The sequence below is a fragment of the Saimiri boliviensis genome, chromosome 15 (genome assembly GCF_048565385.1).
Source record: "Saimiri boliviensis isolate mSaiBol1 chromosome 15, mSaiBol1.pri, whole genome shotgun sequence".
Classification (NCBI taxonomy): Eukaryota; Metazoa; Chordata; class Mammalia; order Primates; family Cebidae; genus Saimiri; species Saimiri boliviensis.
Genome location: NC_133463.1, coordinates 84,831,054 through 84,857,100, shown reverse-complemented (window position 1 = coordinate 84,857,100; position 26,047 = coordinate 84,831,054). Strand labels below are relative to the sequence as shown.

Below are 26,047 nucleotides of genomic sequence, written 5' to 3'. Positions count from 1 at the left end.
TTGTGGAAAGTTGGAGATGAAGAATTTATTTAAAAAAAATTAACTAGTTCCAGTCTTTTTTTGCTCAGCCTTATAGCATCTTCACCGGTACAATTCTCTTAGTAATGGTGTGAACCTCCTATGAACTTGCGTGGAAAATATCTGATTTGAGAAAAACCACATCTAATACGTATTTCTCTATCTAGACATGATTGTTTCTATTCTGGGAGTTTGGCTGTAGTGGGAAAATGCCCATGAGATTCCTCAAAGTTTTTGGTTTTGTTTTTGCTTTTTGGGGGGTTTGATTTTTATTTATTTATTTTGTCTAGATGACAGAGTTGACTATAAATTCTATTATAACACATTTAGATATCTTAATAACAAATTACTGCTAGAAACTAGGTTTAACTTTTATGCTGAGTGTGTGACTTTTTGGTAGTGTCCTGTCTTGTGTTTAACAGCTTGAGAGAACGGAGATGATAATCAGTTTTAATCTCTACCCCAGCAATTTCTGTTGCAAATACATTGACTCTAAATTCCATTTCCAAATGGTCAGGTTTTTTTTCTTTTAACTTATCTCTTTCTTGTAAATTCTTATTCTATAAAATTCTGGGCAACTTTCTGACTGTTTTAACATTTATCTAGAAAAAATTTAAAACGTTTTTAGTATCTGAAAGTGAATTTGGTAAACTGTTCTAATTTCCCACCTATCACTTCACACATTTTAAACAAATGCTTTATATTATATTACATTAAATGGATTGCTATTGGAGGCTAGTTTTCTATTCTCCTATAATTTTTAAAGAATTTGAAACCTCTGCTTACAATTTGCTAACCATTTCCCTAGCCTCTTACTAACAAACTGCTAAGTTTCCTTGGTAGGTTTCTAGCCTCTGCACGCTGTCTGATTCCCAAAGCTAGCATCACATATTTTGTTTTTTGTTCTAAGATTACACCTCTCATTGTACTGATTTTGTCTATGAACTGTGGAACAAAGAACCCCAAAAGAAAATCTATCTGTTGTTTCTCTCAAATCTACAAGCTGGTTGTTTTGTTGTACTGATTATGTCCACGATCAACTGACCCCAGCTGGACTTGCTTGTATATTTATAGTCAACTGACTGGTCAGCTGGGTACTGGCTGTTCTAGAGTGGCTTTGGATATTACAATTGGGCTTTCCTTTGCATGTGTATTAGCTTTTTCTCTATGTAACAAGTCATTCCCAAGTTTAGAGGCTTACAACGTCCACCTTTTGCGATCCAATTTTGTGGATCAGGAAGTTGGTCTAGGCTTCATTTGTTTTATATGAGGTTTCCCAGTGGCTCAGTGAAGTCCAGAGAGCCTAAGATGGCTTCATCCACATGCCTGGCAGTTGGTGCTGCCTGCAGTCATTCTTTTCTCCCCAGTTGCTCTCACAACTTCAGAGACACTAGTTTTTGCTTTTTCAGATAGTAGTCACTGCATTGCAGGAAAGTGAGAATGAATGCTGACAGGTCACCTGAGGTCCAGCTTGGAAGTCACACAACTCCTTCTACTGTATTGGTGATGGCATGTCATAAGCCAAGCCGTATTCATGAAGTGGTGAAACACACTCCACTTTTTGATAGGAAAAGCAAAAAACAGCTTCTGGCCATTTTAATTTGCTACAACATGTCTTACAAATCCCCCCGATGCCTTGCAATTATGGAGAAGCAAGAGAGAGAAAACCCAATGGTACAAGCATGAATGCAGAAATTCATTCATGTGTCAAGCCTCTGCTTACATCCCATTTGTTACCTTCCCACTGGACACAGAAAGTGACCTGACAAAGCCTCATGTCATGAAGAAAATTATCAGCTTATAGGGAAAATAACAGCTGTATAAAAAACCTCAGCCATTGAAACAACACAACCAGTCCACCACAACTACCAGCTGGTGAAGATAAAATTCAGACATCTTTCTACTTCACTTCATGCATACCTTAAGGAACAATTTAAGGATTTTTTACTTTCAGAACCATTTCTTCCATTTAAATTCTTTCCTGCAGATGGAAGAATATAAACTATAGTTTTGAAAGTCAGAGAAAGATATACAGGATAAAATCCCAATTCTACAACAACTTTCTGATGTCAGGCAAGTTAATGTAACTCTCCCAAGCCTCAGTTTTCTCATCTATAAAAAATGTTATCCATATCCTATCTTAATGATTTCTTATAAAGTTTAAATTAAATAGTGATGGATCATGAGGTCAAACATTTTAATACATTTTCTTATAATATTTTATACCAGAAGCTAGAGGATTCTTGAATCATTCTTATTCCCATGCCATTTAGATAATGCCCTTTTTAGGTACCAGTCCTAATTATCCTTCAGCCTTATTGACCTACATCTATTTTATTAAATATTCCAGGCTTTTCTCAATGGTCCCCTTTGTCTCTTTCTCAAAAGACTGTTTCTCTTTATTATGCTCAGGGCTCACTCATCTTACAGGGGACACTTCCTCATCAAAGTCTTTTCTGGCCCCCAAGCCCTATAAAGTGTGCTGCATCCATTTTCACGTTTCTTTGGAGCCTAGAGATTTCTAGCACAGCTCCTTTTAAACTTTGTGCTGTTTATTTATTCATATAACTCTGATCCCCATCCAGACTCTGAATTTCCCTGGGGAAGACACTGTGTCTTTTTTTTTTTTTTTTCTAAGCTTTTGAAGAGTTAGAATTTGGCAAGAGTGCATTAAGGAATTATTTTATTTCATTTTTAGCCACTACCTTCAATCATGTTCTGTGGAATTTCTCATCCCTACCCCTTCACATTGCATTCTGGTTCATGCCTCCGGGCTGATTTTCAGTGGGCACTCATGCTGGGTTCACTCTCACACTCCCTGCACTCCTACCTCCTGTTCCAGCCCTTCTTCCCCCCTCACTCTTCTGATTTTGCGTCCTCAGGTGTAAAGGCGAAGAGGAGGACACACTGGTCTCTGAAAATAGCTCTCTTTAAGTGCTCTGGGAAAAGTCATGAAGCCCAGCTGCGGCAAAGAACTCTGCCCCACATCAGCCTTGAGGACAAGGGACTGTGGGGGTGTGGTGAATTGTCAATGGGGCCATCTGAAGCCAAATTAGCCACCACTTCCTAAGACCTGGAGGCAAGATGTCAATTGTAAGGAATCACATGCTTTTCAGGACAACAGTTCTCAAATAATTTTGCCTGCATGTTGGAATCACCTGGAGAATATTACAAAGCTCTCCAATATTGGGATTTAACTTTTTTGTTGTGCAGTCTGAGAATCAACATTTAAAAAAGAACAAAACCAAAAAACTTCCCATTTGATTCTGATGGGCTGCTCAGCTGGAGAGCCATCGCTGCAGAAGGTGATGTTGCTTAAGAAATTATTGTTTTTGCCTCAGTTTGCCCTTGTAAGCAATGGTAGGGAACACAGAAAACATCTCACTAAACTTTCCATTACGACTCTATCCTTCAAGTCTATCCTGTCCTCGACTCCAGATAAATCCTTGATGAATGCTTATCTAGGAAAGCAATGCATATTTCTTCTACTACAGTAGAAGAAGAAGTTTGGGAAAGAATTTTGGTTGGTTTGTTGAAATTCTCTACCTCACACACTTTCCCCCACAGAAACTTGCACATAATAGGGACTTAATAAACATAGACTTGAAATAGAATGTGGACATTTTCATGGCTCTTATTTTAATGGCACTAGCCACAGTGTAGGAAAAATACATAAAGATCACTTATGAGTGCAGCTCTTTACCATTTACAAAACTTTTTTTTTTTTTTTTTTTCAATTTGAGTGTCTGTTCAGATCCTTACATCATTCTAAGTGTGGTTTTAAAGTTTTCTTTTAGGATATAAGATAAAGTTAAGGCTAGGAAAATTTAATGACTAGTTTCCTGGTAGTTCAGAGTTAGCAAGTGTACAACAGAGACTTGAACCCTGACCTATAGCTCCCAATTATATGTCATTTCTAGAATGCTTAGCTATTAGCTCCAGTGGCTTCTACAAATGTTAACTTCTTTCATTTTCTTTCTTTTTTTTTTTTTTTTTGAGACGGAGTTTCGCTCTTTGTTACCCAGGCTGGAGTGCAATGGTGCGATCTTGGCTCACCGCAACCTCAGCCTCCTGGGTTCAAGCAATTCTTTTGCCTCAGCCTCCCTAGTAGCTGGGACTACAGGCACGTGCCACCATGCCCAGCTAATTTTTGTATTTTTAGTAGAGACGGGGTTTCACCATGTTGACCAGGATGGTCTCGATCTCTTGACCTCGTGATCCACCCGCCTCGGCCTCCCAAAGTGCTGGGATTACAGGTGTGAGCCACCGCACCTGGCCCCCCTCATTTTCTTTTTAACCAAAACTTTCGTAAAAGCTCCACAAGGAAATCTGCTTCCTTTGGTGGGATGGTGACACACTTGGCAGGTACAATGAGCAGCAACCGACCTAACAACTGGGATAATAATTTTAAAAAGACAATTGCATGATAACTACCCACAAGGTATTACAATCAAGCAAATGTTGCTAATATGGGCCCTTTGCAAACATAACTTACTGTCTCATTAGGAAAGCCCAAAGGAAGAAAAATGAAATTAATCCAAAATTAGAAGTTAATTAGAAATATATGAGAATTTCATGTTGTAGATATACAAATATTAAACAGAAAATATGACTGTTACAGAGTTATTGAGGAAAATATATGCCTTTTATTATATATGGGGAAAAAAGATGATGTGCTAATCATCACTCATTTAAGTGATGTGCTAATCATCACTCACCTTAAATGAAAACTGAAATAGGCATAATGCCAAGATCTATTCAAAAAACCATCGTGCAATAGCTCAGGACTAGATGAGTTTCTTCAGAAATGTGAAGTAACCAGTTTTAAATACAATAAAATGGAGACCAGTCATGGGACTTGTCACAGCAGAGAAAGCCACGTTGAGATGGAGTGGAGACAGGACTTGGCCTATCCCCACTGGCGCCAAACCCACTGAGACCTTGTAAATTATCTGAGAAAGCTAAGATAAGCAACACTGGACAACAATCTTAACCAAGGCAGGGGATCCTACCATCATGCACACAAGACCAGGAAGTTTATAACCCTAACATTCACCTCATTGTACTTCTAACATCTCCCCCAGAGTGGAGATCCTTCCCTGTTTTCTAATCATACCATGGGATTCATGTGTTAGCATGATTTCTCACTCAGCTTGTGTACCCAGTTCTCTACCTCCCATATGTAAAGATGCTTACTGACCTCATTACTTATGGTACCCTCCTCTAGACACCACTAGGACCCACCCTGGGGAGCCCTGCGTCCTGCACTGTCCCACTTAGGCCCAGCCTTTCTGTACATAAGTGTTCAAAATCTTGTCTTGGAAAAGTGTGCCACACTTCACGTTAATTTCTATTGCATTGAAAGCCAAGAACCTTGTGTTGGCAACAACGTGAACAAGCCAGCTTAATTTTTGAACAGAAGCAAAACTCGATTTTGGTTATTTCTTGTCATGTCTCTAATAATCATAAAGAAAAATTGAGTCGCCCTTCCAAAAATGGCATAAAGCAGACACCTTTAACAAATCTGCTATCAGGAAAACCCCATTGTAGTAAGTAATCATTGTAAAGGTTAAACGACTTGCTCATTTTTACTTTATAAATCATCCTGTAACTGTGCTTCTGAGCCTCTCACCACTTTCACTTTAACGTCTCCTGGATCACAATGTATATGCCTTGAAGACAAGTGGTAAACTGTTACATTTTCTAACTGGATCTGATTTTATTTTTGATATCAAAAAAGTAGATCTTACATTTAATATTTTGAAATAAAATTAGGTAGCTAGACTTTGCATAAAAGAATAATAAGTTATTATTTCAGTTTAACATCTCCTTGATCACACCGTACCTTCCTTGATGACAAGATAATAAACGCTCACATTTTCTAACTGGATCTGATTTTATTTTTGACATCAGAAAAGTAGACCTTATATTTAATATTAGGAAATAAAATTACATAACTAGGCTTTGCAAAACAATTAAGGGCTTGGAGTTAAATGTAAATTTCAGGTAAGCAATTTTTCAATATTTTTACTGTATGTTCTATGCATGTTGTAGACATATTTATACCAATAAATTTATTATCTGAAATTTAACGTTAAGCCTGCATTTTATTTGACAACCCTAAAATGGGGTCAAGAACAATAAACTTTCTAATTCAAATCCAATCAATGTCCTCATAAACATTGTTCTTCGTTGGGGCATCATATAACCTTAAATGAGGAATATCTGTAGAAGAGGAATTCAAGCAGATTCATGCGAAGGACACTTATTGTCTCATCTTGAATCTAGTATTATTCATTATTGTACTAGCGATGATTTCTTGTTTTCTGTATTCATGATGCTCTGGCATTTGGGCCTTGCTGACTTGGGAGAGATTCCCCTAACCCTGGCAGGGCTAGCTAATTCTGAGAGGAGAGCAAACAGCTGGCCTGTGAGTTCACCTTTCATGTACAAACAAACCAAACTGGAGCCCACACACCTCAACAGCCTCCTTTATTGAACACTCACACATCACACCCTGCCCTCATCAGCCCCAGGCCAGACACCAGACAATTGGAGATAAGTCTCTATTTCTGTGGCCTAGGGCACTTCTCAGCTAACCAATCCTAAATCTGCTTACCCTGCCTCCTGTGATTCTCCCAACAGAAACAACAATAAAAATATGGTCCATAGTCCCCCTCCCCCTCTGCCTTCTGACTCACCTGGTGCTTCCTCGTGTGTGGTCCTGCGTGGCGTGCCTCGCCTCTTGTTTCTAGAACCTAAGAGTATAACAACATTTTTCTTCATGACAGTCATGTCCAATTATAATCAACCGTGGGTATATTTTTGCTAAGTATATTAATAGAAGAAAATTGAATACCTTAAACTAAAAATGTTAACTTAGGAAGAACCTATCTTATAATTCACTCAGAAAAGGACTACATTTATGTAGAAGAAAATGTGGGAGGCATAATATTGACTCCCAGTCCTATCAGAGCTGGCTGTGGGAGCCTAGCAACTCCCATTCCTCTTTATAATTCAGTTGAAACAACACAAAAAAAGCAAATATAAAAAAAAAAAATCATTAAATATAGCACACTACCCATATAAAAAGAGATAGGAAAACACGTTCTTTCTTACTTTTGTCAATTACAGACCTTCACACCTGGTTGCCGCTCTACCTGCAATAATGTTGCATGCTACTATGGCGATTCCCAGTACATGTTTAAGTGCTGCTTGTAGCCTTACTTTCATATTAGATGCCTCTTCAGTATTCTCTTAATGCATCTATTTCCCCATAATTTTCTTAACCACAGTTATATTTTCATGCATAAACAATGTCTTTTACGCATTATTGGAATAAAACTAAAAACACTTTATTTTTTTCCCCACTGTCTCCTGAAAATTCAAGCTGAGAGGAAAGTCTTTTTCTCTTGGCTTAATTTTCTAAAAAAATGCACGCTCTTGGATAATTCATTGCCTTAAATTCACTTTGTCAGAAAACACTCTTATTCTGAAAGTTAAAATGTCCAACTTTTTGTAAGAAAAAAGAAATCTAAACTAGTTTTAAACGTCAGTGTTCTTCCCATTCCCATTTCAGCTCCTGGCAGTCTTACCATGCACAATTGATGGAAGAGGTGAAGAGGGTCTTTTCTTCTTTCTTCTTTTTTTTTTAGTGGAACTTTACTGTTCTATGTGGTCCCTGTGAGGTCTGAGCATAGGCAAGGGGGAGAGGAAAGAGAAAGGGCAAGTTTTCACTGAATGATTGTTTTGTATTTTCCGTGTAGAGATAGAAAGTCTTTTCTCTGATGGGCAATGGCGGGACACTGTTCTCTCTGACTTAATATTATTTTTTTTATTACCTGTATCACTAATGCAAGAGTCTTGTATATATCTTTCTAGAGCCTTTAAGAAATTGACATTAACCTTGAGCTTCTCTCCACACAGTAGTTTGGTAGGAAAAGACACAGAAGACCCAGTGTACCATTAAAAATCCCATAGGGAACACACTCTGGGGACGATGTTGGATCCCAAGACAGATGCAAATCTACTGGCCCTTACAACAGGCACTTAGTCCTTCTCTTGCCCTGAGGATTTTGTGAACAGCAGTTTGCCTCCCATGCACTAAGCCTCCCAACGCAAATTCAGCTACTTTTCTCTTGACTAATTCCCACTGATGTTCCTCTCCCCTGCATCGCTAGCTTGAGGCCAGGTTTCCTTAAAAGATGAGACTCAGGGCATTTCAATGGCTATGTTTAAGCCACCTCCAAAATCCTTTAGCTGGCTTCACTTTGCCTATGTTTTCCACCGGACTTCATTCTGTGAAGCATCACTCACAGTCAATAACAATCCTATTTATTATAGAGAGTTGTTGTGTGCAATATATTGCCACATATATTGCAAATGTCTAACACAGAGTTTAAACATTGATTAATTAATTTATTAAACATTTTTATTTGTAGCAATTTGTTAAAAGTTGATAAATATTAATGTATAAACAAATAAACATAGAAATAATTAACTTAAAAATATCACAGGCAGCCACCATAGAATTTTCCCAATTCAAAAATCAACATTGTTTTTAGAGGTAAATATTAAGCACTAAGAATGTTCTATGTAGCTCAATCATCAATGGATCAGGAAGATCACTATGAAAGTTAGGTAATAAGAACATTTAAAAAATTTGAAAGTTCACTTGATATAATACACATTACTAACCCATATTTAAAGAGTTGATAAAATACACATTACTAACCCATATTTAAACCTTGCCAAGTGATGTAATTAACTATTTTATTAAAGGTAATTTTGATTTTTAGGAGAAAATCTTATTTTAATATGGGCATTCTTTGTTAGTGAAAGAATAGATTATTACAAACTGACAAAAAACCAAATTTGCAATATAATTCAACTCCTATCTCTACTTTCGTAATTTTATTTTTCAGAATTCAACCCAAATAATTCAATAGAAACATATTTTAAACAAAATTGATGTACAGGTGTCTTTACTGTAGCACAATAGATAATAGATAAAATTGAATAGCAAGGAAGTATTTAAACATATTATGCTAATGCATAATAGATAAAATTGAATAGCAAGGAAGTATTTAAACATATTATGCTAATGCTATGTTCATACAATGAGATAGTACATAGTTTTAAAAATGCTGTCTTGACCAAGTATGGTGGCTCGTGCCTGTAATCCCAGCACCCTGGTAGGCCAAGATGGGAGGATTACCTGAGGTTGGGAGTTTGAGATCAGTCTGGCCAGCATGGTGAAACCCTGTCTCTACTAAAAATATGAAAATTAGCCAGGCATGGTGGTGCATGCTTGTCTGTAATCCCAGCTACTCAGGAAGCTGAGGCAGGAGAATTGCTTGAACCCAGGAGGCAGAGTTTGCAGTGAGCCAAGGTTGGTGCCATTTCACTCCAGTCTGGGTGACAGAGCAAGACTCGATCTCAAAGACAAACAAACAAACAAATGCTATCTCTACCAGTACTAAAATTTTGATCCTATGATTCCCAGGTTATATTATATCTCAGTATGTGCCTGCATATGCATGTGTGTGGGGTTTGGAAGGTGCTGATGTTTCAGAAAGAACTATAGGTATCACCTATCTATGTTAAAGTCTGATATTTTCTCCTTAATGCATTGCATTGCATTCTGTTTCATTCTGTTTATGTTTCTTACAATAGTCCTGCAAGTCAGATATTAAACCCGTTGTACAGATAAAAGAATCACTGAACAAAATGTAGAGATCTTTCTATAACTTATATGTCAACCTCCAAGTCAACTTACTAATGTTATCCTATGGGCTTTCAGATTAAATAAATGTTTTCTGATTTTCACTGTGCTAAGTTTCTGAGTAAGCAATGAAGAGATGAAACAGTCTTTTCCCTCACAGAGTATTACTAGGGAACAGAGGTATGTGACTAGTAACTGCAGTGGAGTTAAATAATGACAATTAACTACCTGCCATGATATAGAATGAGAAGTCAAAGAAATAAGTCATCAAATGCATATTTTCTTCTCCTTTGAACTGTATAATTATGAGCTATTTTCTGGACACTGGTGCTTTTTAAAAAAATTTTAAAGTAGGAATAATACTAACATGATAAGTGTTATAATGATTAATGGAGGTCATTTCTGTAATTAAATTAGCACTGAGGCTGATCATACGTGGACTATAAATGCTAGTCCTTTGGCCCTTTGCCCTGGATTAAAGATGAACCTACCACTTCCTGGATTCACAAATCAGCTGAAGTATGTGAAGAAAAAAATAAAAAAGGTAAAAATAGAGCACATCAGTCAAAGAGAGCAGCAGGAAGAATTATAAGCTATTATTCCAGAGCCAATTTAGTCTCCATTTATTTGACAGATTGGCACCTTGTAAATATGTCACCTGTCATAATTGGGCTGTCAGAACCACAACTTGGTTTCACACAAATGGCTTTTCTAATACAGTAACCTGCTCTCTTTCCTTCTGCACAGACATGTATTGCCTTTCTACACCATACTGTGTCCTCATGGACATGATGGGTGAGGGCAGGATTCTATGTAGTTCAGTAGAATAGCTCCAGTCCTTGAATTCACTTTGTAGTAGCTTTCTTGGTCCTTTACTAAGCTGGATAGTGAGCTTTTACATTCTAGGGTATACTACCAAGTTCACATTCAGCAAGGTTTCCTTTACTTCCTGGGTAAGATGACAATGAGCTCATCTATGTTGCTTGCTGCCATTCAATTTCAATTAGAATAGTGAAAGAAAAAAGGATATAAAGACGGGAGTAAAATGTGTGTACGTAGGAGTATCTGTATTTAATTCTTCAGGATGTTGACAAAACAACAGAAACTACCACTAATTTCTAATTTGTAAAATAAGTGAGTGGCTACGTTAGATCAGAGGAGGTTGTAATATTCCAACTTACTTTTTCTGAGAAAGGGACATATGCCCAGGCGATAAGTGGAAGTGCCTGAGGACAAACAATTTTACAATTCTCTCTTAGAGGGAAATGTCAGGGGATGGTGGGTAAAACATTTAGAGGACAAATGAATCCCTACCTGCCTAGGGCAAGTTCCAGGGATAAGGCTTGGAAAGTGTTTGTGTGTGAGTAGGGGAGGAAGTGGGATGAGACTGAAAGACAATAAGGAGAAAACATGGAAAATGAATTGGGGAAGAAAAAAAAATATTTTAATGCCAATAAGTTGATTTCATTAAGCATGGCAAAGGAAAATGAAAGGCAACTTGTATTGGAGAGAATGCCTGTGGCCTCGGGTATCTCTCTACATTCTTAGATTGATGCAGTCATGAACTTCTGGTTTGCATTAAGAAATGTCTAAACAATCAACTCATAAAGAGAACAGCATCTGGTTCCATATTAACAGTGGGTAAAACCTATTTTAAAAGCTATAAAACAAGTACCAAATTTACAAAAGAAAGATCGCCAAATGTAGGAAAGTATAGCTCTTTGGAACCACCATTCTAAAGAAGAAAGACCCTTTGAATATTCAGAGTAACATTGCATTGTCAAAAGAATTAAATTACATACAGAAATTTATTTGAAAAGCTGAGTAAAGTTCTTAACAGAAGTGAAAAGAAGGACATTGTTTCTATTTGTAAAAAGTAAAGTTTATCTGCAAAGTTTCTCTTTTTGTTAAAGAATAAATAAGTGTCAGAAATAATAGTTTCTTTTAAAAACTAGTTTCCTTCAACATTCCTTGCTTTTTGCTAATAACTTTTTGTTAAGCCCTATGTAGCCATTAAATATTGTAAGGGAATAAGTGCATTTTATGTCTTTGTATTTTAACCAAGTTATTTGTTCTGGCCTACAGCCTGTTCAGACATGTTCTAACATGCCTAGGCATTTCCCACCTTACAGCCAACACCTCTTCCTTATTTGGAAATGTTATTATTCTCCTACTTTCCCATAAACAACCCCCTTTCTTTCTTTGTTCATTACTGTGCATTTACCTATTTAGGAAAGTTTTAAGTTTTTAGTCAGTTGGGATCAGTCTAGATTGGGCAGCCCAGCTCCAGCCAATGGGGATGGGACACAGCAGTAAAAACCCAATGTGTCAGGGATAATAACTTCTGCTTTTATTTGTTCGATGTGCTCTCATGGCAAGCAGACTTCCAAGAAGCACCCTTTCTGCAGAAAGTAAGATCACCTTGCTGAGAAAAGTTCTGTCTGAGTGCTGGTTCTTCTTTTTGGCACCAAGGAACAAGCATTTGTTTCCTAGATATTAAAAGAGAAAGTAGTTGTTAAAATGACTTAAAATCAGGAAATATTGTAAAAGCTTTACAACCAGGGGAACTATTACAAATTTTAAGGCTATAGGGGAAAAAAAAGAGTATTGCATTGCGTGCTGAAACCTTTAAAAAACTTGTCAAAATAAGAAATCAAGCTTTCAATTTTCTTCCAAACATAAAAGTAGAAACTGCAAAAGAATTGAATATGCTATGAAAAAGAATATGCGATATTAATGAAAGAATTATAGTATGACATAACAGAGATAACAGAATAAACAAAACAGAAATATTGATTGAAGAATCATAGAATGGAGCTTTATCAAGGTTTTAACAAAATAACATGTACCGGATCCTTTTTTTGCAGTGAACTACTATAAAAATGGGAAAACAATATATAAGGCAACAGTTTATAGGCACTGGAAAACAGGCTTTGATTTTTAAGAGGAGACAAACTCATAAAATGATGTCCATGCCAGTCCAGCATTCTGCCAGAAATAATGTCTCAATCATGCGGACAAAAACAAACTCTGTGAAACTAAATTATCATCAATGAAAATAGGCTATCAATGTAAAATACTTGAAGAGATTTATTCTGAGCCAAATATGAGTGACTATGGCCCATGACAGAGCCCTCAGGAAGTCCCGAGAACATGTGCTCAAGGTGGTCAGAGCACAGCTTGGTTTTAGACATTTTAGGGAGACATGAGACATCAGTGAAATACATTTAAGAAATACACTAATTGGTCCAAAAGGCCAGACAACTGAAAGTATGGGAAGTGGCCATGGGGTTTGGGGGATGGTGGTGGGGAGCTTCCAGACTACATGGAAATTTAAACATTTTCTAGTTAACAATTGGCTGAGTTTGTCTAAAGACCTGGGATCAACAGAAAGCAATATCTGGCTTTGTGATAAGAGGTTGTAGAGAATTGGTTGAGTTTGTCTGAAGACCTGGGACCAACAAAAAAGAATGTCTAGGTTTGTGACAAGAGGTTGTGGAGACCAAAATTTTACTATGCAGATGAAACTTTTAGCTCACAGGCTTCAGAGAGAATAGGCTGTAAAATGTGTCCTTTCAGACTTAAAGTCTGCGTTGTTGTTAATGCTGGAGAGGTGTAATGAGGCAAGCCTGTCCCCCACTTTCCTCGATGGCCTGAGCCAGTCTTTCGGTTTAAATTTTAAGAGCCCTGGCTGAGGAGTAGGTCCATTCAGATAGTTGGGGGACCTCAGAGTTTTATTTCTGATTTACAGTTGATACAGGAGAGGGGCAGGAAAGTGCTAGGAGAAGATGGGCAGGGTCCCTGGTGTGGGCTCTAACCTCAGGCCTGTGCCCAAGGCCCTAGGTAAAGACAGGCGCTTCTGCATTTGTGCCTAAATGTTGCATTTTCTAAGACCACCCCGGCCCACCACGCCTTTGTCCTGTACTATAAAAGCCCTGAGACACTAGAAGAGAGCACCAACACAGCAGCTGGACGTCAAGGGGAACACACAGCAGAATACCAAAGTGGCTGAATGTCAAGAGGAACACACCGGTGGAAGAGCACGCCGACAGGCACTGGCAGATGCCAGCCATCCATCGACAGCAGAACGAAGTGCAGTTTGGCTGGGGCAGTCGGAGGAGAACCCAGCTGCTCGGCGGCCTGACTCCAGGGGATAACCACCTTCCCACTCCAAGCTGCTTCTGACCCCCCTACCCACCTTACTGCGAGCTAACACCACTCAATGTAAAATCTTGCAGCCATCCACCAAGCCCATTTGTGTTCCAGTTCTTCTGGTACGCAGAAAGCCCTCTGTCCATGTGATAAGGCAGAGGGTATAATTGAGCTGATAAACACAAGTTGTCTATGGACAGCTAAACTGTCCATAGTTTAGCTAAATGTCTAAACTTTTACAAGTTCAAAGTGATAATTCAATCACTAAACTGCTTTCTTGAACAAATTATCAACAGCCTGCAGAGGAAGATAACAGAATCTATTGTACAAACCACATTGTACTACATATAGTCAAATATTACTAAACATCCAAAGAAAAATGAAAATGTCTCCATATATAAGGAAAAAAATACAGTGAGGAACAAACCTGAAAGAGCATACTGTAACACACACCTACTGGGGGTTCAGCTGTAGACATTCATCCCTAGACACTGCCATGGGGTCAGAGGTTGGAGCCCCACAACCTGCCTCCCCACAATCTACTTGCTTCCCATTGAGGTTTGAGCATCAGGGCACTGAATAAGTGAGCCCCATACCCATCCCACACCCTGCAGGGGTGATTTGGGAACTTTTTCTGTTTCGCAACCACATCAAAATAAGCTTTGGTCTAAGAAGTATATGACTTCTCCCTCAAGCTAAGGAGGCAGAGATAAGAGTCTGGGGCAACTAAAGTAGCGGGAATCTGTAAAGCAGAACACAAAAGAGTTATTCAGGTACTGAAATTTCTATTTGATCACTCAGGAGTGTTTGGCTGGAGGGCTGGCTGAAGATGAACTGGATGAGAATGCACAAGGTTATCTAGAAAGCAGCTGCAAAGCTGAGAGTAGAACAGACACTGGGGCTTGAGTAACACTGAAATATGCCCCAGTTCTGACTGACACACAATGTAGAGATCTCATTAGTGTCTATGGCCACACGTGTCAGTCTGTCTGTGTTGCTACCAAGGAATACCTAAGATGGGGTAGTTTATGAAGAATGAGGTGTATTTAGCTCTTGGTTCTGCAGTCTGTACAAGAAGCATGGTACCAGCATCTGCTTCTGGTGGGGGCTTCACGGAGCTTTCAATCACTGTGGAAAGGAAAGAGGAGGCAGCCTGTGATGTGGAAAGAGGGGGAGCAAAAGAGAAGGAGTATGTGCTCTGCACTTTTAACCAACCAGCTCTCATGTGAACTAAAAGAGCAATAACTCACCCATTACCACAGGTGGGAGCACTGACCCATTCATGTGGGATCTGCCCTTGTGACCGGAACACACTCCACCGGGCTCCCCCTCCAACATCTAGGCAAACTGAGTGAGAAAACTTCAAAATATTGTGATTTAACATGAGATTGGAGGCAACAAACACCATTCTGCACATGCAAGTGGGCCACCAGAAATGTCAAGCCTTAAAGGAAGAGCAAGACCCTGAAACAAGATTTTGCCTAGACATCTCCAGACAAACCCAAAAACTAAGCCTTTAGGTCTGCAAGAAAGACAGAATATGAAGGTGAAGCTCTACCCAGTTCTGGAGCTCAAGAAGCATCTTGGACCTTCACAGCTCTGCCCTGACAAAGGGTAAAGCTAAGCTTTTACAAGTTTGAGGCGATAATTCAATCATTAAACTGCTTTCTTGAATAAATTATCAACAGTCTGCAGAGAAAGATAATATAATCTATTGTACAAATCACATTGTTCTACAGATAGTCAAATATTATGAAACATCCAAAGAAAAATGAAAATGTAACCATATATAAGAAAAAATTCAATGAGAAACAAACCAGATGTATCCAGAGGTTGAATTTAAAACATATTTTTAAAAAGCTTTGTTCACAAAATCAAAGGAGAATTTTTTAATATTAGTTATCTATTGCTGCAAAACAAATTACTCCAAAACTCAGCAGGTAAAAAGCCACAAACTTTCATTACTTTATAATTTCTAAGGATCAGTCATTTTAACACAGCTTAACTCATTCCTCTGCTTCAGGGGACCTCACAAGATTACCAGTTATTGGCCAGTACTGGGATAACACCTAAAGACTCAAATGGGGAAAGACCTGCCTTCCAGCTGAAAATGGGTTTTGGCAGCATTCAGTTTCTTGTGGGCTGTTGAAATGAGGGCCTGGGTTCCTGGTGGGCTGCTGGCTGGAGGTCACTCTCAGTTCCATGCTATGTGTATCCCTCCAAGATGGCCACTTGCTTCATCAAAAGCAAGTGAAAGAGTGTCTGCTAGCAAGATGGAAATCGCAGTATTTTATAAACTAATCTTCAAAAATGACATCTTATATTTTTTACTATATTTGATTTATTAGAAAAAAGTTATAAAGTACATCCACACGTAAAGAGAGGACATTATAACAAGAGCCTGAATAGTGAGTAACAAAAGGTAAAGATAATTGGGTACTATCTTAGAAGTTGATGGATAACATTAGCCATTAGAGAATGGAAATTAAAATTACAGGGAAATGCTAGTTCATAACCAGTGAGTGGCTAAAATTAAAAGATTGACATTAAATGTCAATGAGTAGTCGTTGCAATTACAATTTCATACTGTAAACCAAAAATAAAACTCAAACGTCCTCCCCAACCATCTAAATGGACTTCCATCTCTAGGTCAGGACGTGAAAAATTAGCCGGAAAGACTGGATCAGACCATGACAGAAACGGGGAGTCAGAGATAGCCTCATTATGCCTTCCTCCTTTTTGGAATTCAAGAAAAGCTAACCAGCATTTAGCATTAACTTAGATCTTAAGTCTGATGAGAAACATTTACAATTTATTCTCTCTGAAGCCTGTTACCTAGAGGCTTCATCTGCAAGATAAAACTTTGATCTCCACAACCTCTTACCATAACCCATGCATTCCTTTCTACTGATAATAATTATTTCAACCAATTGCCTATCAGAACAATTTTAAAACTACCTATAACCTGGAAGCCACTGCTTCCAGTTGTCCTGAATTTTTGGACAGAATCAATGTATATCTTAAATGTATTTGATTGATGTCTCACATTTCCTAAAAATGTATAAACCAAGCTGTACCCTGACACCTTGGGTACTTGTTCTCAGGGGCTCCTGAGGACTATATCATGGGCCATGGTCACTCACATTTGCCTGAGAATAAATCTCTTCAAGTATTTTATAGAGTTTTACTATTTTTGTCAATAATACACAGTTGGCAGATGGAGGAAATGGTGGGAAAAAAACGGTTTAGCAGTTTCTTATGAAGTTAACCAAACATTTATCATGTAACTCAATGGAACTCAATTCAATTGAATTTTAGATACTTATTCAAAGACTTGTGCATTCATGGGGTCTTATTCATAATATACGAACACTAAAAACAACCAAAATATCTCTCAATTGGTAAATTAATAAATATAGTCAAGAATAAATAAATAATTAAAAGAGCAAACTATTGATACATGAAATGTCATTGGTAAGCTACAAAAGCATTACTTTGAGTGAAAGAAGTCAGTGATAAAAATATGTGTATTTCAAGATTTCATGCCTATAAATTTCATGAACAGGCAGAATTAAGCTTTACTGAAGGAGTATGTATTGTTAAATGCTTGGGTCAGAGTTGGAAGAGTTGACTGGGAAAAAGCATAAAGTGACTTCTTGGAGTGATAAGAATGTTCTACATTTTGACTGAGGGCTATTAAATGAGTGTTTACCTTTGTCAAAGTTCAGACAACTGTTGACTTAAATGAATTCTTTTTTAACCTATCTAAATTATATTTTCATAAAATTACCCTAAAATCTATATAGATTATAATACGAAACTGATAGAATAAACATATCTCAAACAAACATAAATAAAACAAGCATAATCTTAGATATAATTATGTGAAATTTTGAATTAAAAATTGTTAACATCATTCTATAAATAATTCACAGGTTAATCATGTGAGGGATGATGAAAGAATCTGGCTTTAGAGCAGTATTTTTTCTTTAATGCCAAACACCAGAAGACAATGACGTAACAATGTACCAGTGTGTGGGACCCCCTACATATATCCTTAGACAAGTGGTCATTAATGTGTCAAAGAAATATTTTCAGATAAGTAGGGCTCTAAAAGTTTACCACCAATGTCTGCTGCATCATTAACTCCAGGCACAACTGTAAATAGAGAATTCACCATAGAGAAATCTTTAAAGGCATGTGACATGGCTGCTTTAGAATATTCCTATGTCTTTCTCAAGAGAAAGATATAGACATAAATACAGACACAGATACATATATATATATATTTATATATATGTTTATATCCATTCTCTACATAGTATGTATGTCATAGGTGGTTTTGGTGTGTGTGTATATATATATATATATATATATATATATACACATTCTAGCTACTAAGATGTTAATCTCTTGAGAAGTGGAAACAATTACATAAAAGCACTATAAAACTTATGAAATATTCTATGTAAAATTTTGCACATAGATATATACTACATAATACAGAAAATAATTTTGAAATAGAAACAAATAATGTAGCAGTAATAACTCTTGATTATTTAACAAAGGGAAGAAGGCATGGAAAGAAAGCAAAAAATCATGAAAGTAAAATCTTGATATATTCATCATGTTATTCAAAAAGAACTATTTTTCAGAGACTGATAATGAGAAACAAGTGAAATTAAATATACTAGAAAGTACAAAGCCCAATATTAATCAAGTTTATAAAATGATACAATTCTTCTCAATAGGTTCAAAGCAAATAACCCACTTAACCCATCAAACAAAATCATGGATTAAAAATAAGCAAACAAAAAGCAAAACCCCAAAACTTTAAGTATTGGTTAGATTCTGCATATAAGTGAAATAATGCAGTATTTGTCTTTCTGTGTCTGGCTTATTTCACTTAGTATTTATTTTCCAGGTTCATCCATATTTTCACAAATGGCAGGAATTCCTCATTTTGTAAGGTTGAATAATAGTCCCTTATATGAATATATACCATATTTTTTTATCCATTAATCTGTTGATGGTTGTTTTCATATCTTGGCTATTGTGAATAATGCTGCAATGTACATGGAGGTGCAAATATCTCTTTAAGGTACTGATTTTATTATAATACCTTTGGATATAGACTCAGAAGTAAAATGTACTTAAGTAAAAGCATGTTAGTCTTGCCTGTGATATACTATTAAAGAGAAAATAGAAAATGTTTTAAATGTTACAATTGTAACCCTTAATTAAAAAGTAGATTTTTAAAAAATTTTAATTATTTTTACATAGAACAGCTGTTCATATTTTTATATTTATATGTCATTAATAGTGAATGTTGATATTTATTTCTGTGCATAATTGCAATTTGCTCTTATTTTTGAATATCTGGTTTTTTGCCCATTTTATAAAACTATTAGATTGTAATCATTCCTATAATAGTTGTTAAATGTTTCAAATTGGAATGAACTAAGTACTAAATAAAGACTCCATTAACCACATATTAAAGATATCATATATATGTAAATGGAAAGATGAAGCAACATCCTCATAAATCAGTTATTTTATTAACATCTCATTAAAAATAAGAAAATTATATAGACAATAAAATTACCTTTATTTAAGTTTGAATATTATGGGAAATACCTGTAATAAAATGTTATGAAAAAAAGTGCAAGATACAATAATATAGAATATAAGCTCTACTCAGTAAAGAAAATGTTTTAGAAGAAACACTGAAAGCAAAAACACAAAATTGTCTTCCTTTGTGGTCTCAGTGACGTGGTCATAAGTGATTTTGTTTCTATTTCTGTCATTTTCCGATAATTTTTATATGCCCTACAACAGGAAGCATTACTTTGATATCCAAAGACATATGATGAAAATTATGAAGACATATAAAAAATATTTGGTAAGTTTAAAAAAAACATACAAACTATAATTTGAGTTGATTCTTATATGTCAATAAAAATATCTGTGGTTTTAACCAGGATCTGAGAGCAAGAGTAGATATTCCAGTGAGAGAGATTTGGACAAGACTTTTAATCACACATAATGACTTCTGGGACCTAGACTAACACATAGGGCTACTATCTCTTTAGACATAGAGTTATTAATTTTTTTTATATAATTTGGCCTTGATAGTGTTATTTAATAACCAGATTACCAAATAACTGGATTTCTCCAATGAGTTATCCAACTGAGTTAAAGAGCTTCTCTATAAATGGATCATGGTCTAGCTGACTCATAGTCTGAATTTCAGTACCTGTGTAAGGGGCCCCTAAAGAATATAGCCTTGGGATCTAGAACCAGAAATATCATTTGACCCAGCAATTCTATTACTGGGTATATACCCAAAGGATTATAAATCATTCTATCATAAAGACACACGCACACATATGTTTACTGAGTTACTGTTCACAATAGCAAAGACTTGCAACCAACCCAAAAGCCCATCAGCGATAGACTGGCTAAAGAAAATGTGGCACATATACACCATGGAATACTATACAGCCATAAAAAAGATGAGTTCATATCCTTTGCAGGGACATGGATATCATTCTCAGCAAGCTGACACAAGAACAGAAACCCCCTGCATGTTCTCACTCCTAAGTGAGTATTGAGCAATGAGAACACATAGACACTGGGAGGGGAGCATCACATACCAAGGCCTGTCAGGGGGTGGGGAGGGACAGCAAAGGGTGAGGGGATAGGGGAGGAATAGCATTAGGAGAGATACCTAATGTAGATGACAGGATGATGGATGCCGAAAACCACCATGGCACACATACACCTATGTAACAAACCTGTACGCTCTGCATTTTGTCCCAGAACTTAAATAAAAATAATTTTTAAAAATAATCTAGAATCTTCTTATGAAAAAATGTATAAAAATAATATAGCGTTGGGCAACTCACTTCTTCCTAGGTTTGATGCACACTTCATTGCCACTGTTTAAAAGCTATCACTGCTTTGCTTGTTCAGCAAAATGTCCTTGGTAGTCGGTTTCTCCCAAGCTTTCCTGCTAAATCCCTCTCTTTCCAGTCCTATTCAATATACTTTATGCTTAGAACCTCCAGGTTTCTCATTATTTGCTAAAAATCCCATATCTTCTCATTATCTGTTTTTTTTTTTCTTGTTACTGCTATGAAATCCATTTAAAAATAAATTAAAAGGGACTAATTCAACCCTTATTTTCTACAAGTATGCTTTTTAAATTCCTTCCAATTACATTGGATATTTTCTTTCAGTGTCATCTTATACAACTTTACTTTTATCATAGCAGTAATCACAGGAAGTTTTGTATTTGGATTCTTTTTAGGTAAGCACTTTTGTCTGCTCACTGTAAGTCGCTGGAGAAAAGAAGCTCTGCTATTAATCTCTGTATCCCTTGCAACAGCTATTCTAATGCCTTAAACACAAAAATGCACAATAATGAGTTTTGAGTTTTAATTTTTAAATGTATACATAAATATTACAGTCAGAAATTTCTACATTTAATTCAATAAACATCAACTGAATCCAACTTTATGTGGAGCTCTGCATTAGGTATAAAAATACGCAGATAAATAAGGAAAGATTACACATTCAAAGAGCCTGACAGCAAAATATAGTTTTTGTGTAAAAGCAGAAACAACATTTTTTACTGATTTATAGGCAGAAATATTTTTGGAATTTTATGTTTTCTGTGCAGCTTGGATCCTATTTTCCAGTGATGTAATGAAACTCAACCAAGATTGAGTTTCATAAAGAGTGTGAAAAATGTGTGTTTGTGTGGTTAATCTTGAGAAGTTCTTTGAATTCTTTGTCATCTAATCAAGAATGTGTGTGTCGGGGTGGGGGATGTGGCTCTCTGTCTTATAAGCATGATGTTACAGAGAATGATAGAAAGGAAAACTCAATAGAATTTTTTTTAATCTCTAAACCAGAAAGCATTAGTTCTCAAATCACCTCCCTTGTAAAAGTCTGTGCATTTTCTTAGCTTGCACAACTTGTGATGAAGGGATGGTGTTGAACGGATACTGGCTTTAGCTGTAAGCCAATGTTAAGAAAAGGAAAGGAAACTAAATAAATTATTAAGCATAATTTTCTGTTTGGAATGATGTTAGACATGCTTATATTTTGGGCCTTATCAAATCCATTTCACAAGTAAATTTTTAAAAATAGCTGAGATAGGCTGGGTGCGGTGGCTCAAGCCTGTAATCCCAGCACTTTGGGAGGCCGAGGCAGGTGGATCACGAGGTCGAGAGATCAAGACCATCCTGGTCAACATGGTGAAACCCCGTCTCTACTAAAAATACAAAAAACTAGCTGGGCGTGGTGGCGCGTGCCTGTAATCCCAGCTACTCAGGAGGTTGAGGCAGGAGAATTGCCTGAACCCAGGAGGCGGAGGTTGCTGGTGAGCCGAGATCGCGCCATTGCACTCCAGCCTGGGTAACAAGAGTGAAACTCCGTCTCAAAAAAAAAAAAAAAAAAAAAAATAGCTGAGATAAATGATCCTAAATGAATTTACTAATTTTATAGCCCACTCACAACTATTAAAACATTTTTTCAGGAATGCATTTTTAACATATCTTTTTTCTTAATATTCTTCCCATTCTTCTTTTCATTATCTGTTTATTTACCAAGTAATTACTGATAATGGGAATATCTGTGGCACATAAATAGCTTTTCAAAGTATGCCAATTTTTGGCTGGGCACGGTGGTTCATGCTTGTAATCCCAGCAGTTTGGGAGGCTGAGGCAGATAGATCATGATGTCAGGAGATTGAGACCATTCTGGCTCACATGATGAAACCCCATCTCTACTAAAAATACAAAAATTAGTTGGGTGGGGTGATGTGTGCCTGTAATCCCCGCTACTCGTGGTTCTGAGGCAGGAGAATTGTTTGAACCAGGGAGTCAGAGGTTGCAGTAAGCCAAGATCATGCCACTGCACTTCAGCCTGGGTGACAGAGTGAGACTGCATCTCAAAAAAACAAAACAAAACATAAAAGTATGACAATTTTTGTCACCTTTCTCAGGTGATCAAAAATGCCTCTCCTGACCCAGCTGACTCACACACATTTCCATAAAATATATTTGCACTGGAAAAAAGTTAAACGTGATTTTTCTGACAACAGGAGATGAATTCTCCTGATCAGCTCTGGATAGCATACAAGACTTTCTATGGTTAGATCTGTTATATGTCTACATTCAACTGACTCTGAATGTAGAGCAAAGGATTCAGTGTGCCCTAAACACAACATTCTGTCATATCTGCACTTCATGACAACCTGATTACTTGTACTTTATTATTCATTTACTTTAAGTTGATGCCTCAGACTCTAATTTAAAAACTTCAACTATATCTTTCTTTTTCTTATTACTCTCATTCACGATGTATGATAATGAGTGGACCACTATAAATTAACATTTTTAGGGAGAAGGAGATGAAAATTGAATACATGTTTATTTCACTCATGTATTGATTCGATCATTTAATCAAATATTGATAAAAAATTAAATTAATGTTTGGCATTTATTTATCTAGTACTTGCACTGTGTCAGGCACTGGTCTGAGAATTTTATATGCACTAACTTATTTAAATATTCACTGAACCTTTAAAAGGTACCAGGTACTGATGTATCCTAAAGATAAAGGAGTGAACATATAGATGATCCTATCATCATGGAGCTGATACTTTAGTTGAATATCAAACTTAAAATGCAAGGGAAGAAATAAAATCATTAGAGATTATTATACATTTAATGACAGAGTTAAATAGAATTGTACTTAGAGATTAACTGAGATTGGCTATTTTAGTTCGGGTTGTCAATGCAATCCTCTCTGAGCTGCCGTGTAAGATGAATCAGTACTCTGAAGAGGGAATTTTAAGTGCAAATGTAAGATAAACTGCTAGGGGCAAGATCATTCATCCTCATTACCCATGGTTATGAGCTTGAGCTCTAGTTCAGATGAAATCATATAGCTTACATACTTGAAAGACCTCTCTTACTGTTTTATGAGCAATAGTCTGGGGAGGGAAAAGCTTAGAAATTCAAGAGATTTGGATCTATGGATTTGAAGCTCAGGAAAGGAAAATCTAAGCTAAAGGTTGGGAGTCAATTCATGGATGTTACTAAAGCATGGGCTTGGATGAAATCCCTTGGAGAAAGAATATAACAAAGTAGGGAAGTTAGTGGACTCCAGGACAAAACCCAAAGGCTTTAGCATCAGGTAGTATATGAGGTCTGAATAAAAGACCATGAAGAATAAATCAATGAGGAGAGAGGGCATTAAAGCAGTGTGGGGTTGCAGAATCCCTGATGGAGAGAGAGATTCAAGGAAGAGAGTAGTCAAGTGAAGAAGAGCAGAGAAATAACCACTGGATTTTGAAGCATGATGATTATATCATGAAAACATTTGTGGAGTCCAGATTTGAAAATGAATTGAAATCGATGAACAAGAGAAATGGAGAAGAGAAAGTATAGGTAGAACGCATAAAAAGTTCAGTGGAAAGATTTGGTTGTGAAAGGAAACAGAGGGATAGCATCAAATGCAAGACAATGTAGGACAATGTAGTCCATATGCAGCGTAAGCATGCATTAAATGCTTATGCATACATATATTAATATTAGCATTGCTGTAGTTTATGCAGAACATACTTGACCATGATAACATAGGGAAGAGACAGCCACCATTTAGAAATGGGGAGACTGCTGTGCTATAGGGGAGAGAAGGGCTAAATAAAATAGCATATTATTTAAAAAAATACAAATTTAGAAACAAGAGGATTGGTGTTAACATACAAAGCTAAAGTGAGAATATAGTGAGACAAGAGTACAAGCACTTCAATTTGTGGGAGGAAATAACTAACATTAAAAAGAAGCATCAGCCTTGAGATCGCTTAAAACTTTACTTGCCACTTACTATCTCTGACACTCAGGGAGTTATTAAATTTCTTTTAGTTTTGGTTTCTTTACTGTGAAATGAGATAAAAAATATAGACCCAGTAATATAAAAGAGAATGTTTTTTTACAATATGCTTAGCCCTCTGCATATGGCTTACTTATTGATTACAATATTATTTTGGAATAAACTGTGAATGCCTAGGTCTCTAATATTGTGCAAGTTTCACAGTCTTTATCTCACATAGTACCTATAGAAGTAAATGCTCAATATACTGAAATGATGTCAACCTGATAAATATTATATTCCATATTTTCCTCTTTTTCCTTGACTGTACTCTCCATACAAATAATTCCATGTAAAACTTGAAAATGTTGTAGACAAATCCTAATTCAAAGGGTCTGGATTACATCTTAGTATTCCCCTGTTTGTTACCACACAGAAGTGCTTTAATTAATTAATAATACAATTAAGAATAAAGGAGAGGTTTAGAATACATCACTCAATCGTTTAAATATTGAGTAAATTTTACATTAATTTCAAATGCCTTAATAAGCATTGTTTTATCGGTAATAAAGATAAAATTATGCCAACCTTCCTAAATCTCTTAAACTTGTTATGTTTGAGTATGGAATTAAACGCCATGTATGAGATGAGAAGAAATACTTCATACACATGAAAACTGGTTATAAATTTTAGGGCTAAGACTGAGGGTGTGGTTAGGAAGATGGATTGACAGCAGAGGGTAATGAGAAAATCTGGCTTGTGATGGAATATTTCCATAGTTATACAATGCTATATATTCTTCAAATCTCAATGAACTATATGATAAGAAGAATAAATGTTATATTACATTAATTTCACCTCAAAATCCATCTATAATAAAAGCCATCTTTGTGATGTTTTCAGGTCATGTGTGAGTTACAAAGATTCCTTCTGTATATAAACTTTATAGGGCATAAGAAATAGTTATCTTAATCCCTTTTCCATATAAGCACTCTGACATTGGTTTTATGGATTGTCCCATTCCACTGATCAAAGACAAAAGAGAGAAAAGATGTTTAGGGATTCTTACACCATGCTTCTTTCCCCGTGCACTTCACCTTGATCTTCCTAGTCCTGCCAGTGAGTACAGAGCCTCCTCAAATCAAAAGAAGTCCAGGGATATGAAGGGCAGGAAGGATGAGGGAGGAAGAAAAAAGACAAAAGAAAAGCAATTTGGCTAGCTAGTCATTGCAGATTGAATAAACATGCTAATTTTCCTTCTATCCC

The 26,047-nt window shown here is 36.5% G+C and overlaps 1 long non-coding RNA gene across 3 annotated transcripts in view; it reads right to left on the bottom strand.

Annotated features, from left to right (window-relative positions):
• The window catches only part of LOC120362300 (uncharacterized), a 493,086-nt gene that overhangs the window by 16,279 nt on the left and 450,760 nt on the right, over positions 1-26,047 (bottom strand). For all 3 annotated transcript variants that reach the window (XR_012514192.1, XR_012514193.1, XR_005578252.2), the window contains exons 5-7: positions 12,164-12,231; positions 7,614-7,708; positions 6,720-6,776 (exon numbers count right to left, since the gene is read on the bottom strand). This is a non-coding gene — a long non-coding RNA (uncharacterized LOC120362300). The remainder of the gene's footprint in view (positions 1-6,719; positions 6,777-7,613; positions 7,709-12,163; positions 12,232-26,047) is intronic.